This window comes from Canis aureus, chromosome 6 (genome assembly GCF_053574225.1).
Source record: "Canis aureus isolate CA01 chromosome 6, VMU_Caureus_v.1.0, whole genome shotgun sequence".
NCBI classification, from domain to species: domain Eukaryota; kingdom Metazoa; phylum Chordata; class Mammalia; order Carnivora; family Canidae; genus Canis; species Canis aureus.
Genome location: NC_135616.1, coordinates 66,868,377 through 66,886,157, shown reverse-complemented (window position 1 = coordinate 66,886,157; position 17,781 = coordinate 66,868,377). Strand labels below are relative to the sequence as shown.

The window sequence follows — 17,781 nt, the reverse complement described above, 5'->3', positions numbered from 1 at the left end:
GAATGTTCCATGTACATTTTGAAAAGAATAAACATATTCTGATGTTGTTGGTTGGAGTGTTCTTTAAATGCCAGATCCAGTTGGTTGATGCTATTGTTCAGTTCCTCTGTGTTCTTGTTAATTTTCTGTCTGTTCATTTTACTGATTATTGAAGGAGATATGTTGAAACCTCCAACTATAATTGTGGATTTGTTTATCTCTCCTTTCAGTTCTGTAAATTTTTGCTTCATGTATTTTGAAACTTATTGTTAGGTACATACACATTTAGGAATTTGTAAATTCTTGATGAATTGGCTTCTTTTCATTATATGGTGAATTTCATACGTGATAATTTTCTTGGGTCTGAAGTCTACTTTGATACTAATATAGCCCCTTAATTTTTCTTTTGATTAGTGTTTGCATGGTATGTGTTTTTCTGTCCTTTTACTTGAAAACTATTTATATCGTTATGTATAGGTGAGTTTCTTGTAGACAGAATATAGTTGGATAATTTTTTAAAACTCATTATAACAATCTGTCTTTTAATTGGTGTGATAGGTCATTTACATTTAATGTAATTGTTTGGAATTATATATCCCTTTATTATTTGATTTTTAAATTTATCTCCATTTTTAAATCTATTTTTCTCTTGTTTTTGAGGAGGCAAGTTACTTGAATATATTTAGAATTGTTTTAATTTATTATATTTTTACATATGTATTTCTGTAGTTTTGGTTTTTAAAAATGGTTGCACTAAGGATTACAATACATGTTTACCTTACCTTTCACAATTTACTTAAAGTTAATATTTTACAATTTTATTTGAAATGTAGAAACCTTAACACCAAATAGGTCTCTTTTCCTTTTCCCCTTTATGCTGTAGTTGTCTTATATATTATATCAGCATATATTGAAAGCCCTACTAGAAAAGGTTCTAATTTTTTTCAACTGTCAAACATTTTATTTTTTAAAAAAGACTTTATTAGAGAGAGAGAGAGAGAGAGAGAGAGAGAATGAGCAGTGGAGAGGGGGGGCAGAAAGAGAGAGAGAGAAAAAAAAAGACTCCTTGCTGAGCAGCAAGTGGGGCTCTATCCTAGGACTCTTGGGTCATGACCTGAACTGAAGGCAGACACTTAACCAGCTGAGCCACCTAGACCTGTCAAACATTTTAAAGAACTCATGGGGGCAGCCCTAGTGGCACAGCAGTTTATTGCCACCTGCAGCCCAGGGTGTGATCCTGGAGACCTAGGATCGAGTCCCACATCAGGCTCCCTGCATGGAGCCTGCTTCTCCCTCTGCCTGTGTCTCTGCCTCTCTCTCTCTGTGTGTCTCTATGAATAACTAAATAACATCTTTAAAAAAAAAAAAGAACTCATGGAAGAATAGTTCATTACCTATACCTAAATATTTATCACTTCTGTTGCTTTCTTTTCATTGCTGAGGTTCTTGGTTTCTATTGGTATTATTCCTCTTCTGCCTGAAAAACTTCCTTTAGCATTTTTTTTTTAAGAGTAGTCTGCTGGCAACAAATGCTCTTGGATTTTCTTCCATTGATATTACCTTTGTTTCACCTTCATTCCATAAGGATGTATTCATTGGATATGTATTCTGGGTTGGTAGTTCTTTTTTTAGCGTTCTTAAAAATATGAATCAACCTCTATGGCTAGCCTCCTTGATTTCTAGTAAGAAATCCACAGTTACTCAAATCATTGTTCTGTAGTAACTAATGAGTTGTTTTTCTCTGGCTACTTTCAAGAATTTATTTTTAGTTGTAGTTTTTTACACTTTGATTATGATCTGTCTGAACATGTATTCAGATCGATCTCATTTGAAGTTAAAAGAAAGTGATTTTCTCTGCTCAAAACACTTCTGACACTACATATTTGGGTTTTCCACACCAAGCAATTCTCTAATTCTCGGTGGATACCAATTGGTTTTCTACAATTTAATGCACTTATGACTCTACCTAGAGTTAGCAAAAAAAAAAAAAAAAAAAAGAAAACCACACAGGTTAAGGTCTTAATCCTATAAGACTGCCTTCAAGTGAAGATGGCAATAGCAAATAGTATGTCCCCAGGTTACCCATACTTCTGTCTGACTTAGCTACAAATTAGGATTCCCACAATCCCCTTCTCAGGTTCAGTAGTTTGCTGCAACAGGTCACAAAACTTAGGAAAATACAGTATTTATTACCAGTTAATTTCAAAAGATATTATAAAGGATACATATGAATAGTGAACAGCCAGATAGAAAGGTACAAAGAGCAAGGTCTAGAAGCATCCCAAGCACAAGAGCTTCTGTTACCATGGTGTTGGAGTGCACTACTCTCCTGGCTTATGTATGCATTCACCAACCTGAAGCTATTGGAACCCTTTCACTTGAGATTTTTGTGGAGGTTCCATTATGAAGGTATGGTTGATTAAATATTATAAGTAATATTAGCCTCTCTCCCCTCCATGGAGCTTAAGAGTAGGAAGCTCTTTCACCCTTCCTCCTATTTTATTTTTCTCTGTGGTTCAGATTGGATAATTCGTGTTGATCTATCTTTAAGTGTATTGACTCTTTCCTCTGTCATCTCTATTCTTTTGTTGGATCCTTTCATTGAATTTTTATTTCTATTGCTGTTTTTCTATTCTAAATTTTGCATTTGATTCTTCTTCTTTTATCTTCTGTTTGTTAGCTGGAGCTTTCTGTCCTTCGCTTCCTCAAGAATATTTGCTCTTATTTGATGAAACATTTTTATAATAGTTTTTGTAATATAATTCCAACATCAATGTCATCTTGGAGTTGGTGTTTGTTGTCTTTCCCATGCATGTTGACGTTTTCCTGGGTATTTGTGTGCCAGGTAGTTTTGGATTATGCCGTGGATATTTAGAATATTATGTTATGAGATCTAAGGTCTTGCTTATATGTTGTAGAATGTTCTTCTATACGGATGATTGATTTGTTCAGGTTGACACAAGTCTGAACTTCACTTTCTATGGTTTGTGATATTTTTACATGAGTGCCTTTTTCAAAGCCTTTGTTGTGCTACCTCAGGTATGTCATGTCAATACCTTGTGTGTTGTCAACTAATGTCAGCCTGGTATCTGTATACTTCTCAATGTCTATGGTGTGATGTTTAGACTCAGATTTTCACATATGCCGCTTACAGATAATCCCAGGAGATCATAAATAACTTTATGGGCTTGCTTTCCCAAGGTCTTTTCTCTGTACATTGTCCTTAGTACTCTAGTTCTCTGGAGTTCCTCTTTTTGTTCCTCTAGCCAGGTAACTAAGGCTTTTTTATCCCACTTTGCTGAGCAATTCCTGGGACTTGCCAGTGTCTGAGGCCAAGCAGTGGAAGTTCAGAGAGAGAAACAGGGGTCCTTCCCTCCTTCAGTGTTTTTTTTTTTTTTAATGTTTTATTTTTTATTTAAAGATTTTATTTATTTATAGAGACAGAGAGAGGGGGGCAGAGACACAGGCAGAGGGAGAAGCAGACTCCATACAGGAAGCCTGACGTGGGACTTGATCCAGGGTCTCAATCCAGGGTCTCCAGGATCACACCCCAGGCTACAGGCGGCGCTAAACCGCTGCACCACCGGGGCTGCCCTCCTTCAGTGTTTTATGTTCTGTAGTCCCTATTACCATCGTTGTTACTACCACCACTACCAAGGAGTTTCTTGGGTGGTAGGGTGAAAAAAAAATGGATAAAAGAAAAGTAGAAATTTCCTCCACTGAGTGTTAAGAGATCCCTTTCTTTTCCTCAGGTCAGATTTACAAGAGGTTTTGTGCTCAATTTGTCTGCACTGATGCCTACTTTTGTGTTTTGGAACTACACTGAGTCCAGGCCACTGGATATCAAAAAAGGAAAAAAAAAATTGCTAATCCTGTGGCTGCTTTGCTGTTACTTTAAATTCTGGTCTTTTCCCCCAAACTATTTACTCTTATTTACTTTTCAGAGCCCTTGAATAACTGCTTGCCACATGCATTCTATGTAGGTTTTATAGAAGAATTAAGTGGGAGAGACAGATGGCATGTGCTTATTACTACATCTTACTCAATACCAAAACCTTGATTGCTTGTTTGTTTTTTTAATAGGACATTAAAAAAAAAACCAACCTTCTTCCTCTCTAAACAAAAAAAACCGATCTTGCTAGAACCTAGTTATCTTTAAAACATTTTCTTAGGGGGACGCCTGGGTGGCTCAGCGGTAATCTTCCAACAGCAGTGAATAAACTTCTGAAAGGGGGATTTTTGGAGGGTGCATGGTAGGGGACATGAGTATAAGAATTACTTAAAAATGTGTTGCTCTGTGTATAAAATGCCTATCTATCTAATGGGATTAAGTTACATTTATTTTATGTAGCATGATTGAAATCAGCTTCATGATTTTTACAGTTCACTTTTCAAATTGAAATCTACTAATTATATTATTTTTATGACAAGTAGTCTTTTGTTTTTAATTATGAGTAATCAGTGTATTGTGTTTTAATATTTGCAACAGCTATGTCTTCACTCACACCCTGTTTAGTAGATAGTAGATCAAGGAATCTAATTTCATTGCCTGAATCGAAAACTTAGAAATTGGTATATACTTTTTTTTTTTTTTTTAAAGAATACTAGTAATCATTAACAGTTTTCCCTCAGTGGGTTATTGTAGCTACCTGTAAACAACTTATATCTCAGTTTTTATCTTCACTGATTATCAGGATAGGCACTGGCTTTCAGAAGATGTTAAAAGTATGGGGTAAAACTGTATTATTGTTCAGAGCTCTTATTCATTCATTTGGTAATGTATTGTTTATTTGTACTTTTTAGCCCATAGTAGTTCACAAATCAGTCTATTATTTAATTTGTAATTTGTCTTGTTAGATTTTTTTTTAATTTTATTTATTTATGATAGTCACACAGGGAGAGAGAGAGAGAGAGGCAGAGACACAGGCAGAGGGAGAAGCAGGCTCCATGCACCGGGAGCCCGACGTGGGATTTGATCCCAGGTCTCCAGGATCGCGCCCTGGGCCAAAGGCAGGCGCCAAACCGCTGCGCCACCCAGGGATCCCAGTCTTGTTAGATTTTTAGTGTTCTTAATTATAAGGGATTATTTGTTGTTTCTTTAGTACTTATTATTCAATAGATCTGAAATTTGGATAGTGAAGTGTTTTTTTTAAATAAGCTAATAGGGAAGGCTCTGTCACTAGTTAAATATTAGTCCTTGCAGAGATATTATTCTGACTTTAATTGAAATCTATGAGGCAGAAACAATGAGATAATATAAATACATAGAGGGAGTAAACGTATGCAGAAAAATAGAGATTTTAAAAATAATAACACATAAGAAGACTGGCCAGTCCCTTAGTTGTGATAGCTTACCACTTCCCAAGAAGCATACCTCTATTAATATTTCTTTGAGTAGGCCCCTATCTTTCCAATCAAAACTCTTAAGTCCATGTAGCAAACTATTCCTTATTTAGAGTGGTTAAAGTGTTCTTTGAAATAAAAAAGACAATAAAAACAAGTATACACTTAAATATTTACATAGAAAAACATCCTTAATGACTTTTAATATTAAAGTTTGGTATAAATTATATCTTTGATAACCAGATATGATACAACACAGATTTAGAGGCTGTCATACTCCAGCTTGAATCAGTGTTACCATTTACCAACCATGTGATCCTAAACGAATCACTGCTAAGTTTTAGTTCCTTTGTTCGTGAAACATTTATGTAATCTCCAGCCAATAGTACACTGGAGCCGGCTTGTACCCCTGCATAAAAGCTGATTGTTAAAGTTTTAGATATCTTATGAGGTGATTGTTAAACATAGCCATCATTAAAAATTAAGTTACACAAACTTTATAATTAAATTATGTTAAAAGTGGTTCTTGGTTTCAGTTCAGGTCATGATCTTAGGGTTGTGAGATTGAGCTCTACGTGGGGCTCCATCCTTAGTGTGGAGTCTGCTTGAGATCCCCCCATCTTGTGCCTCCCCCTGCTCATGTGCTCTCTCTAAAATAAATAAATTCTTAAAAATAAAAGCAAAGACAATAAATGCTAAAAACTCATCACTTTATAGTTATTTTGCTACATTGTACATAGTTTGTACATTATTCATGTCTCTTACATCTGTGTGGGGAAATACCATATAATGATGTGCTATTGTGTATCTCTTCCCTACTCTGTTCAGTGTGTTCATATTGGTAGCTTGAAATCTATCATGATAGTATTCATACCATAGAAATTGGTAAATACCGTAGACTGGAGCTTGATTTATTATTTTGTTGGATGTCTGCATTTAAGAAAGTGATGGAGAAACTAGCAATAAAGCAGATTATATTTAGAAGTTTGTTGTGTCTGGGGGGTGCCTGTATGGCACAGTGAGTTAAGCCTCTGACTCTTGGTTTCAGCCCAGGTTGTGATCTCGGGGTCATGGAATGAAGCAGGGGTTCCCTGCTCAGCGTGGGGTCTGTTTGGGATTCTCTCTTCTTCTCCTTCCATGCATGAACATGTGCAAGTGTGTGCATGTTCTCTCTCTCTCAAATGAATATACCTTTTTTTTAAAATAAAGTTTGTCATGGGACGCATCTGCCTTTGGCTCAGAGCCTGATCCCGGTTTGGGAATCGAGTCCCACATCAGACGCCTTGTGAGGAACCTGCTTCTCCCTGTGCCTGTGTCTCTGCCTCTCTCTCTTTCACTGTCTCTCATGAATAAATAAATAAAATCTTAAACAAACAAAAAAAAGGTTTGTCGTGTTTATTGCCTGTTATTGCTAGTAACACAAAAATGGAGGAAGTAGTCTAAACTCGTTCTATTGCACTTTATTGAGCTTCACAGATACTGCATTTTTTACATATTGAAAATTTGTGGCAGCCCTCCATTGAGCAAGTTTATTGGTGCTACTTTGTCCAACAGTGTTTGCTCATTTCATGTTTTTGTGTCACATTTCGATAATTCTTGTGATATTTCAAACCTTTTCATTATTATATTTTAATTGCTACAGTTCCGTGATAAAACTTTAATGGATGAGGAGTTGCTTTGAATGGATGAGTAGAGATGGTAGTTTCTTGAGATGGAATCTACTGGTGAAGATGCTTTGAAGACTGTTGAAATGACAACAAAAGATTCAGAATATTACATAAACATAGTTGATAAAACTGTGGCAGAGTTTGGGAGGATTGACTCCAATTTGGAAGACATTCTTCTACAGGCAAAATACTGTCAAATAGCATCACATGCTACAGAGAAATCATTTGTGAAAGGAAGTCAATCAGTGTGGCAAACTTCATTGTCTTATGTTAAGAATTGCCTGAGCTATTGGGCATTGGTGATTGGGTGGCCAGTCAGGGTGGATCAGGGCAGTCCCCCACTTTTCCTGGCTGCAACAATGACAAACTCCCAGGAAGGCCATCTCTTGGCATTTGTGCTCACTATTGGCCTTACCACGTCCGTGTCCCTCAAGAAGCGGCCATCACCTCCAAAGCGGGGGTGGCAGTGCCTCCAAGAAATTAGTGATGAAGAATTTCTGAGATGAGCCTAACTTGCCTGATAACTACACTCAAGACACCTGGCAGTGAAAGCCATACAAGTAGTATCTCCATCAAATACAACCTGGAAGAACTCTATTAAGATGTTGAAAATCTGTTGAGTTTCCTCAACACTCTACAAACAGCTGTGCCAGGTCTGTGAAGATCATGTCTAAGCACAGATCCTTCAGTTTAGAGAAGACTCACCAGTTAGTGTTTTATTTTTAAAGAAGATTAACAAATGCTGGCAAGAGCATTGCAGACAAAAGATCAGAAATATTTTCCTGAATATATATTTTTTCTATTCTTGAATTCAGAATTCCATGCTTCTTTTTATCTAGGATATGGGATTGGAACTTTTTAGAAACCAAATCATTAGAGATAAAATGGTTCAGAGTAAAAGAATTGATGGAATTCTATTGACTGAACAAGAAAGAAGTGGCAAAGCAGTGGATTGAAGCTTATTAAAGAGTCTGCTGAGTATGCTCCCTGACCTTGAGGTATACAGAATTTATTTGAAGTGAAATTTTTGGAAGAAACTAATTGTTTATATGCTGCAGAAGGCCAGAGATTAATGTAAGAAAGAGAGGTTCCAGAATATCTTAACCATGTAAGTAAGCATTTAGAGAAGAAGGGAGACTGAGTAATCATGTATTTAGACCACAGCACACACAAACCACTGATTGCTTATGTGGAGAAACAGCTATTAAGAGAACACTGAACAGCAATTCTGTAGAAAGGGCTTGACCACCTTCTTGAGAACAGAGTGCCTGACCTCACTCAGATATACCAGCTGTTCAGCCATATGAAGCACAGGCAGCAGATTCTGCTACAGCACTGGAGCAAGTACATCAAGACTTTTGGGACAGCAACTGTTATCTGTTTTGAAAAAGACAAAGCTATGGTACAGGACTTGGTAGATTTTAAAGATCTGGTGCATCATGTGATAGAAATGTGCTTTCAGAGGAACAAAAAGTTTGTCAACTTGGTGAAGGAATCCTTTGAAGCAGTTATCAAGAAGAGGCCAAATAAACCCACAGAATTGATAGCAAAGCATGTTAATTCAAAATCAAGAAAAGTAATAAAGAAGCAACAGACGAAAAGCTGAAGAGGATTCTCACATGGTCATGATAATATTCAGGTTCATTCGGGGTAAAGATTTCTTTGAAGCCTTTTATAAAAAGGATTTTGCAAAAAGACTCCTTGTTGGAAAAAGCACCTTAGTAGATGCTGAAAAAGCTATGTTGTCACAACTAAAGCAGGAGAAAGGGGTACCTGGGTGGCTCAGTTGATTAAGCATCTGCCTTTGGTTCAGGTTCTGATCCTAGGGTCTTGGGATCCAGCTCCACCTCTGGCTCCCTGATCAGTGGAGATTCTGCTTCTCCCTCTCCTGCTCCCCTGCTTGTTCTCTCTCTCTCTCTCTCTCTCTCTCTGTCAAGTAAATGAATAAAAGTCTTTAAAATAAAGCATGAGTGGGGTGCCTGGGTGGCTCAGTGGTTGACCATCTGCCTTTGGCTCAGGTCGTGATCCCAGGGTCCTGGGATCAAGTCCTGCATTGGGCTCTTCACAGCGAGCCTGCTTCTCCCTGTGCCTATGCCTCTGCTTTTCTGTGTCTCTCATGAATAGATAAATAAAATCTTTTTTAAAAAAATAAAAATCAAATAAAAAAAAATAAAACTAGAGCATGAGTGTGGTGCTGCTTTCACCAGCAAGCTGGAAGCCATGTTCAAGAACATGGAGCTCTCCAAGGACACCATCGTTCATTTCAAGCAGTATATGAAAAATCATAGTGACCCAGGCTCTATAGATCTAACAGTGAGTAGACTTATGATGGGATACTAGCCAACATACACACCTATGGAAATGCCTTTAACTCTAAAAATGTTAAGCTTCAGGAATTATTTGAGACATTTTATCTCAGAAAAAGCACAATGGTAGAAAACTTCAATGGCAAACTACATTGGAGAATGCTGTTTTAAAAGCTGAGTTTAAGGAAGGAAAGGATTTCCAGATGTCCCACTTCCAGATGCTGGTGCTTCTCAAAGAAGGGGGTAGGTTCAGCTTTGAAGAAATAAAAATAGGCATAGGAATAAAGGACAGTGAACTGCAAAGAACATTACAATCTCTGGCCTGTGGCAAAGCACGAGTTCTGGTTAGAAGTCCTAAAGGGAAGGAGGTGGAAGATGGGGACATGTTCATGTTCAGGGAATTCAAACACAAGTTGTTTCAAATAACAGCCAGATCCAGATGAAGGAAACTGGCGAAGAACAGGTCAGCACCACTGATAGAATGTTTCAGGAAAGACAATACCAGATTGACCCTGTTATTGTCAGAATAATGAAGATGAGAAAAACTGTCATAATCTTCTAGTTTCTGAATTGTATAGCCAGTGAAATTTCCAGTATAACTTGGAGATTTGAAAAAGAGAATTGAATTTCTTATAGACAGTATATGGAGAGAGACAAAGACTATCACCACTACTACATGGCCTGATTATTGGCTAGCTGCTTTCTCTCAATGAAACACTAGAGTGTATCTTCAGATCACTTAAGCATTTCTTTGCTGTTTCCAAGACTTCTGAGATTGAGCCAGCACAGACTTGGATTAGAAAGAAAAAGCGAGGATTCTTGGATCACCCTCCACAAAGCTTAAGGGTTTGCAAATGGCATATGTGTCTTTCCCCCCAGTTCTTCCTCTTATCCTTCTTGTTGTTTGAATTTTGTTGCTCTGTGCAGAATGACTTTGAGATTGGACAAGAAGATATTGGTTAAAAGAGGTTCCTTTGTAAGGTGTTGCTCTTGTGGCAGAAAGCTGAACGTTTGGTTTGGTGTCTGTGTGTGCTCAACTAGTCCATAGTTAAGATGACCCTCCCTGCTGCCTTCATGGGCTGCAGAGATGACTGGTGTATTCCTGAAGGCAGGCTCTCTTAGTTGATGGACATTTGATTTAGAAACAAGATCCCTTTGTTGGCAAGCCTTAGGAACAAACAGTGTCAGGAGCTGGCTAATCAATTATGAAACGTAAATATTGGCATCTGTTTGTTTCCTTTATGTTCCATACATTTTAAACTGTGATGACTGACTTTTTAGAGCAAGATTTCTCAGTGAGACCTCTCATGTGTGCCAAGACGACACCAGGTTTGGTGTGCTTGCTGTGGTGAACCCATGAGCATCTTTGTTCTACTTCTGCTGAGTTGTCTGGATTTTCTGGTTAGGAGTTTTGGGGATAGTGTGCTTGTGTTTACTCTTCTAAGATTGATCCTAGTAGCCCCTGTTTTTCGCATTGGGGTATCTGCTGTTTAATTTCTTTTCGTTGCAGTATTTGTACCATTGCTCTAATAAAGTTTGGTTGTTTTTATAGACATACCATTGTTCTTTGTGCTATAACCACTGTAAAGAGTTTTATAGGAGAGTTAAAGTCTTGATATCGTGAAGCAGAGGTTATTTTTGTTAAAAGATTAAAAGGATTCTGTTGCCACCTGGTTTCATGTTTTGTGTATATACAGGTGAGGTTGAGCAGAGGACAATAATATTAGTACCATCACTGTAACAAAGATACTTTTCTAAGTAACATGTAAAAGTACTTTATATTTTTCATAGTAGTGTGCTTCATTTTGATTAAAAGCTACCAAAGGAATTTTATTCATGGTATAAATGTTTAAAGCAGCATTTTCTGGGATATTCCAAGTTTATTTAATTTGATTTTGTGCTGAATTACTAAAAAGTTTCTCCCTTTTAGAAACGTGTACTTAAAATAGGTCATTTTGGGGGTTTCCATGAGAAAAATCCTCATAATTTAAGTATTGTCATTATTTTTATGTTTGTAAATTTTTATTTGTGAGTTCTATAATATGTGGTCTATAAATTGACCAAATGGATTTCTACTTCTTAAATTTTATGCTCACTAACTCTCGGGATTGTTAATATTGTAATTTAATGTAAACTTACTCTGAATAAAGTTAATTTAATTGACCTTAAAAAATAGAATTGCCTGAGCCACCCAGCCTTCACCACCTACCACCCTCATCAGTCAGCAGCCATCAACACGGAGGTTAAGATCTTCTAACAGCAAAAAGATACCACTTGCTGAAAGCTCAGCTGATGTTTAATTTTTTTTTAGCATATAAAATATGTTAATTAACCTTCATACATTAGTTTTTTAAGGTGTTATGCTGTTACACTTAACAGACTACAGTATACTATAAACATAACTTTTATATGCTCTGGGACCAAAACATTTATTTGACTTGCTTTTTTGCAATATTCATTTTATTGCAGTGGTCTGAAACAGAACCCTCAATATCTCCAAGATGTACATGTATTATCTAATTCAGCAAAGAGGTTGCTTATATCAGTTGATGAACAAACTAGGCTATGACATATATCATTGTTATTTCACTTTGCTTTTATTCTTTAATGTAAGTGAAAATATTAAAATATTAAATAACATTAAGATTAGAATTACATTTATCTCTTGCAACTCTAGGTTGGCTTCAGGAGTTTGGCAAAATCAGTAGAACATTCTGTGAGAATTAGTTGGCTCTAAGAAGTTTACAATAAGGAGTATTGTATATTTTCTTAAAAATTTTAAATGATATCCTACAGCCTTCAAAATTTATAATAAACATACACTTCATACACACACACACACACACACACCCTCGAGGGCTGATTGTTAAACATTTATCAGCACACCACTGTGTCTGGCACAGGACAGGCATTCAGTAAATACTGCTTTCTCCTCTCCTTTTCTCCCCTTTGGCTTTTTCAAACAGAATAAAAATATCGGCCATACTTTGTGTAATCAGGGTTGATGAAAATAAAAATAACACTGGCTTTAACTTCAAGGTTATTATATTATATTATTGTCACTTTCACCAGTATTAAAAACATTTCTTAGTTAAAAGGACAAATGAAGATTTGAGGGAGTATGGTTTTCTTTTGAATTCTATTGCTGGGAGCTTTTGGTTAAAAATACCAATATTCAATTGTATTTCAAAGAGCGACATTAGAAGCATAAAGAATATAATATTTATTGACTATTGAAAAGAAACGGTGAATCATAGCACATGTCAACATTTTCTTGGAAATGTTTTCCCAAGAGTAATTAAAATTTTTGCTTTTATTTTGAAACTTTTTGTTCTTTTTCACCCTTCTGTCCCCCTTCCGGTTTAATAAGGAAATGATTTTATTAAAAAAAAATTTTTTTTAATAGTGCTTATAGCCACAGACTGATTTTCTTTTACTCCAAAGATATATTATAGATTCTTTGACAACCTTATGTTTTCTGTCATTATGATGACTTTTCTTCCCATTTTTAGAATGGAATAAAAAAATTTTTTTTTAAAGCTCCTGTTTGACAGGTTTTCTTTTCTTGCACATTAAGAGTATATTGTAGGGGTCATATAGTCAGTCTTCTCACTTCCCACCTTCATCTATTTTAAATAAAAGCAGCTGCATTTCTGTAGTGCATAGCTGATTGCTTTCCAGCTCCCATAGGAGGACGAACTAATTGCTAAACATAGAGAAGATGAAACACTGAGATACCTTTCTGTGTGGATTAATAGTTACTAATCAGGGAAAAGTAAGCCTTTACACGTTTTAATCCTATTACTTCCAGAAGAATAATATAGAGTAATAGTGTTTCCTCCTCACGTATGTTTGCAAATATATATAGGAAGGATTGAATTATGTTGGCATCTTTGTAGAAAACCAAGTGACCGTACATACGTGGGTCTGTTTCTGAGCACTCTGTTGTATTCCATAGGGTTTATCCTTCCACCAGTATAATACTTGTCTTCATTACTATAGCTTTATAGTAAGTCTTGAAATTGGACAGTCTAAATCTTCCAGCTTTTTTCATTTTCAAAATTGTTTGGCTATTCTAGGTTTATTGCATTTCCAGATAATTTTTTTAAATCTTCTCAAGTTTTGTAAAAAAGCCTGCTGGGATTTTGATTGGGATTGCATTGAATCTGTCACCTATGATGAGAATTACCATGTTAACAATGTCGAACATTGTAATCCACGAACATGATGTATTTCTCCACTTATTTAAGTCTTGCTTACTTTGTCTTTGCAACATTTTTAGTTTTCCAAGTATTTTTAGTTCTCTACACTTTTTTTTCTCCACACTTTTATGTACATACCTTCCACATATTTTGCTCAGTTTATTCCTAAGTATTTCATATTTTTTATGTTATCATAGATGATAATATTTATAAATTTTATTTTCTAATCATTTGTTGCTTAGAATGTAGAAACAATTGAATTTCCTAGTTAAATTCACTTATTAGCTCTTGTAGTGTGTTTATAGGTTTCTGAGGATATGGTACATACACATTATGTTGTTTGTGAATAAAAACTTAATTTTTTTCATTTCTGACTCATATGCCCATATTTTTATAATTGTTAATACACAAGCTACAGGGCGTTTCTTATTCAATTATGTATTTTTTTGTCTAATCCTTAATAACTTCCTTAATTTGAGATCATAATGACCAAATTTTCTTACTATTAGTAGAGGAACTCTTTGGTATTGCTTTTCTAATATGGCCAGTCCTTCAAAACATGCCTTTCATATCAATACATAATAAATAATACTTGGAATGAATGTATTAGAAACTGTAAGTTTCTAAAACTAAAAAACTAAAACTAAAGCTAAACTAAAAACTATGCTATGTCTAAAACTAAAGCTATGTCTTTGAAACTTTTTTAAAGTTATGTCTTTAAAACTAAAGCTATGTCTTTGAAACTTTTTTAAAGTTATGTCTTTTATATGCTACTGTTTAAAAATTTAAGACCTATTTTATATTAGCATATTTGCTTTGTGAGCCAGGTATGATTTACTTTTAAAACAGCCAAATCTGCTGATAGTATTTTATTTTATTTTATTTTATTTTATTTTATTTTATTTTATTTTATTTTATTTATTTATTTATTTTTAAATATTTTATTTATTTATTCATGAGAGACAGAGAGAGAGAGAGGCAGAGACACAGGCAGAAGGAGAAGCAGGCTCCATGCAGGGAGCCCAATGCGGGACTCGATCCCGGGTCTCCAGGATCACACCCCGGGCTGCAAGCGGCGCTAAACCGCTGTGCTACTGGGGCTGCCCTGCTGATAGTATTTTAAAATTTTGTGTGTTCTTCCATAATATTATAGTTGTCACAATGCATCACTACTGTATACATTTCCTGGGAAATTAAATGTAGGTCACTCTCAAAGGTAGAATAATTGAAATGAACCAATAGTTTAGTTTGCAGTGCAGACCCTCTTTCCTGTAAAATAGAGCAGATGGCAATAATCATTGAAATAAGTCTCATAAGCATGTGTATAATTTTAAATGTATAAGGGATGTTGAGCTCATCTTTCATATAGACTGTTGAAATTTGTTTCCATCATGGAGGAAGGAGAAAGGAAGAGTTAATGTCTAAGGGGAATAAACATGTCGCCCATAAGTCTGGAGATATGAGCTTGGACCCTTATAAATATAGAAAGCAATATAATGATAGCATCATCTATGACACTTAGTAATGGAAAAAGAGGAAGGACATAGTATGAGTATGAGAGAAAATAAGATTGAAGCTCCAAGTGAAAGTTCAATGTTTATTGTATTAATAATTAAAATTTCCTTGCAGACTTGAATACTAACCTTGGTTGGCAGAAGGTGCACAGGGATGGAAAAGGAATTTGGGTTATAAATAAAAATAGAAGAATTGTGATAAAATAAAGCATAGTAGTTAGCTTAGATAACTAAATTTTTTAAAGGATTATGTATTCTCTCTCTTTTAAATTATATGGCTAAATTTGTTGGTTCTTTTGCTATAGTTTCATCGTAGATGTTAAAATGATTTGGATATGAAAATTTACCATAAAACATTAGACAATATCAGTATGTTCCTATTTTTTATATTTTCTGAGAGCTTCACTAATAGCACCTTTTTACCAAAAGTCTTATATACTTGATTTTTGGCATGTGGAACATGCCTTACTTTCAACCTCTAAATGTAACTATTCCTGTCATATTTCTTTGGAGATTTTTAGGCATTTCCTCATTGCTGTACCATACACCTTGGTTAAACAACTTGATTGTGGTGAAGAGGCTTGATTGACTGTAATTTTTTATTGAGGATTAACAGATTTTAGTCTATGCTCTTTCATAGACTGTGCCTCTGATATGCCTTGATTGTGCAGTAAAATTGAGCATTCTGTTATATATTTTAGAAATACAGCAATGTCCAAATCACACATCTTCTGGCTTGTCACTAACTCTCATCATAAACAATATCAATGTATTTTTAAAGAATACCCAAATAACGGTAAGGTTACTGATAATGGTTTTAGATAGACACATCAAATGGTAGAATTAAAAAATAATTATCTTATTATATATCAAAACATTAAGCCTTAGAAGTTAATATAAATACCATGTAATAAAGAAGTATCAGATGTCCCTTTTAATGTCCCTTTTAATTATTTAAAAACAAAAGCCCAAAGCAGTTATGTAGAAAGACCATTGTGTTAGCAGTGGAATCTGAATTTGAATCCTAACTATATCACTTAGTTGACTTTTAGCAGATCACTTTGACCCTAACTTTGCTCTGGACCAAGTGGTAATCGGCATTCTAACAATTCAAGATTCATGTGTGCAGGCCCTAGCCCAGGACTGGCATAATGTAGACACTCAACAAATCATAATTATATCTCTTTTGAAAAAAAGTAAAACAATTAGGAAGTGCTTGTTAAGGTAATTATCTTTAAAGAGGCTGTGCTGAAAATATTAGAACTATCACTTCAGTTGCATTGCTAATAGATAATCTAAGAGGAAGACAAATTTTCCTCTTTTTTGGCAGTAATATAATCTTTATCACTTACATATCCTCTTATATTGTTATCAGTTTGACATATGTTTGTATAATGAACATGCTGTATTTTGGCTGAGAAAAGGAAATGTCTTCCACTTTTAGTATAGTCCTAGCACAGGGCTAAACATACATTCCTATATATGGTTAACAAATTGGTGAATATGTATTTTAGGTTGCACCTTTATTTCTTCAACTCTCATAACTGTTGTTCTTATAGTTCTACAGTACTGTTTCCTACCACTAAAACCCATTTGTCCTCAAACATGGCAAGCTTTTGTTAGAGCTTTTGTATTTTCTATTCCCTTTGTCCTTAGATTTTTGCCAGGCTAGCTCCTTCTTGTCATTCACGTCTCAATTCAAATGCCACCTCTTTACAGAGATGTTCTCTGACTTCCATTCTAAAGTTACTCTCCCTGCCCCTGTTACAGTATCATACTATCTGGTTTCATTTTCTTCATAGCAATTATAACAATCTGAAAGTATCTTAATTTATTTATTTGTTTATCCTTCCTATAAAATATGGGTTCCATAAGAGTAGGGCCCTGGGCCCTAGTGTTTCTTATACTACATAAATGCCCCCTTGTGGAATAGTTAACATCATTTATTTTGACTAATAGTGTCTTTGCTTGTGTCCAGTGTTTGTTTTATTTCTGTTGACATGTATATAAGAGCTCATTTCTCTTCTCTCTAGTTTTGTATATGTTTGAAATTTTCCACAGTATGGTGTTTTATAAAGGAAAAAGTTGATTTATATTACAGAAAAGTGCTTAATGATATGGAACCCAAGTTTGCCCTGTATTCTTCTCCTTTTTTATATTTTAAAATAACTTTGTGGGGCACCTGGGTGTCTCAGTTGGTTAAGTGTGTACTTTTGGCTCAGGTCATGATCCCAGGGTCCTGGAATGGAGCCCCACGTCAGGCTCCCTGATAAGTGGGGAGCCTGCTTCTCCCTCTTCCTCTGCCACTCCCCTTGCTTGTGCACACACATACTCTCTCTCTGTCAAATAAATAAATAAAATCTTAAATAACTTTGTAACAGTGGGCTCTTAGCCCTCAAAGTTTTTCATGTCTCCTTTTTTGTTTTCTCCTCTTCTCCCCTCCCCTTCCCTCTCCCCATTACTCCCTTACCCCCAATAATTTAGTCCAAAAGCCCAAATGCACAGGATTGGAACCCGAATAGAATGAGGAATGCACCTGTATGGGTGGCAGTGAGTCACTGCAGCCATGGAATATTGGTTACACACAGAGGATTGATCAAATAAGTAAATATGTTGAATTAATAGGAGCCAGGTTTCTTTTGGAGAAGGAAATCACAGATATGGAGTATAACACTAGAATGAACCTTATGGTGTTCGACTGGCACTGCTGGTATTACGATGAGCTCATCGTTTTCAACATATATAGGTAGATGTGGTATGTGGGTATCTA

At 35.5% G+C, this 17,781-nt stretch overlaps 1 protein-coding gene and 1 pseudogene across 2 annotated transcripts in view; both read left to right on the top strand.

The window, feature by feature from the left end:
* XPR1 (xenotropic and polytropic retrovirus receptor 1) overlaps positions 1 to 17,781 on the top strand; it is a 218,528-nt gene that overhangs the window by 80,161 nt on the left and 120,586 nt on the right. The window lies entirely within an intron of this gene.
* On the top strand, positions 7,796 to 10,906 carry LOC144316295 (cullin-4A-like; annotated as a pseudogene).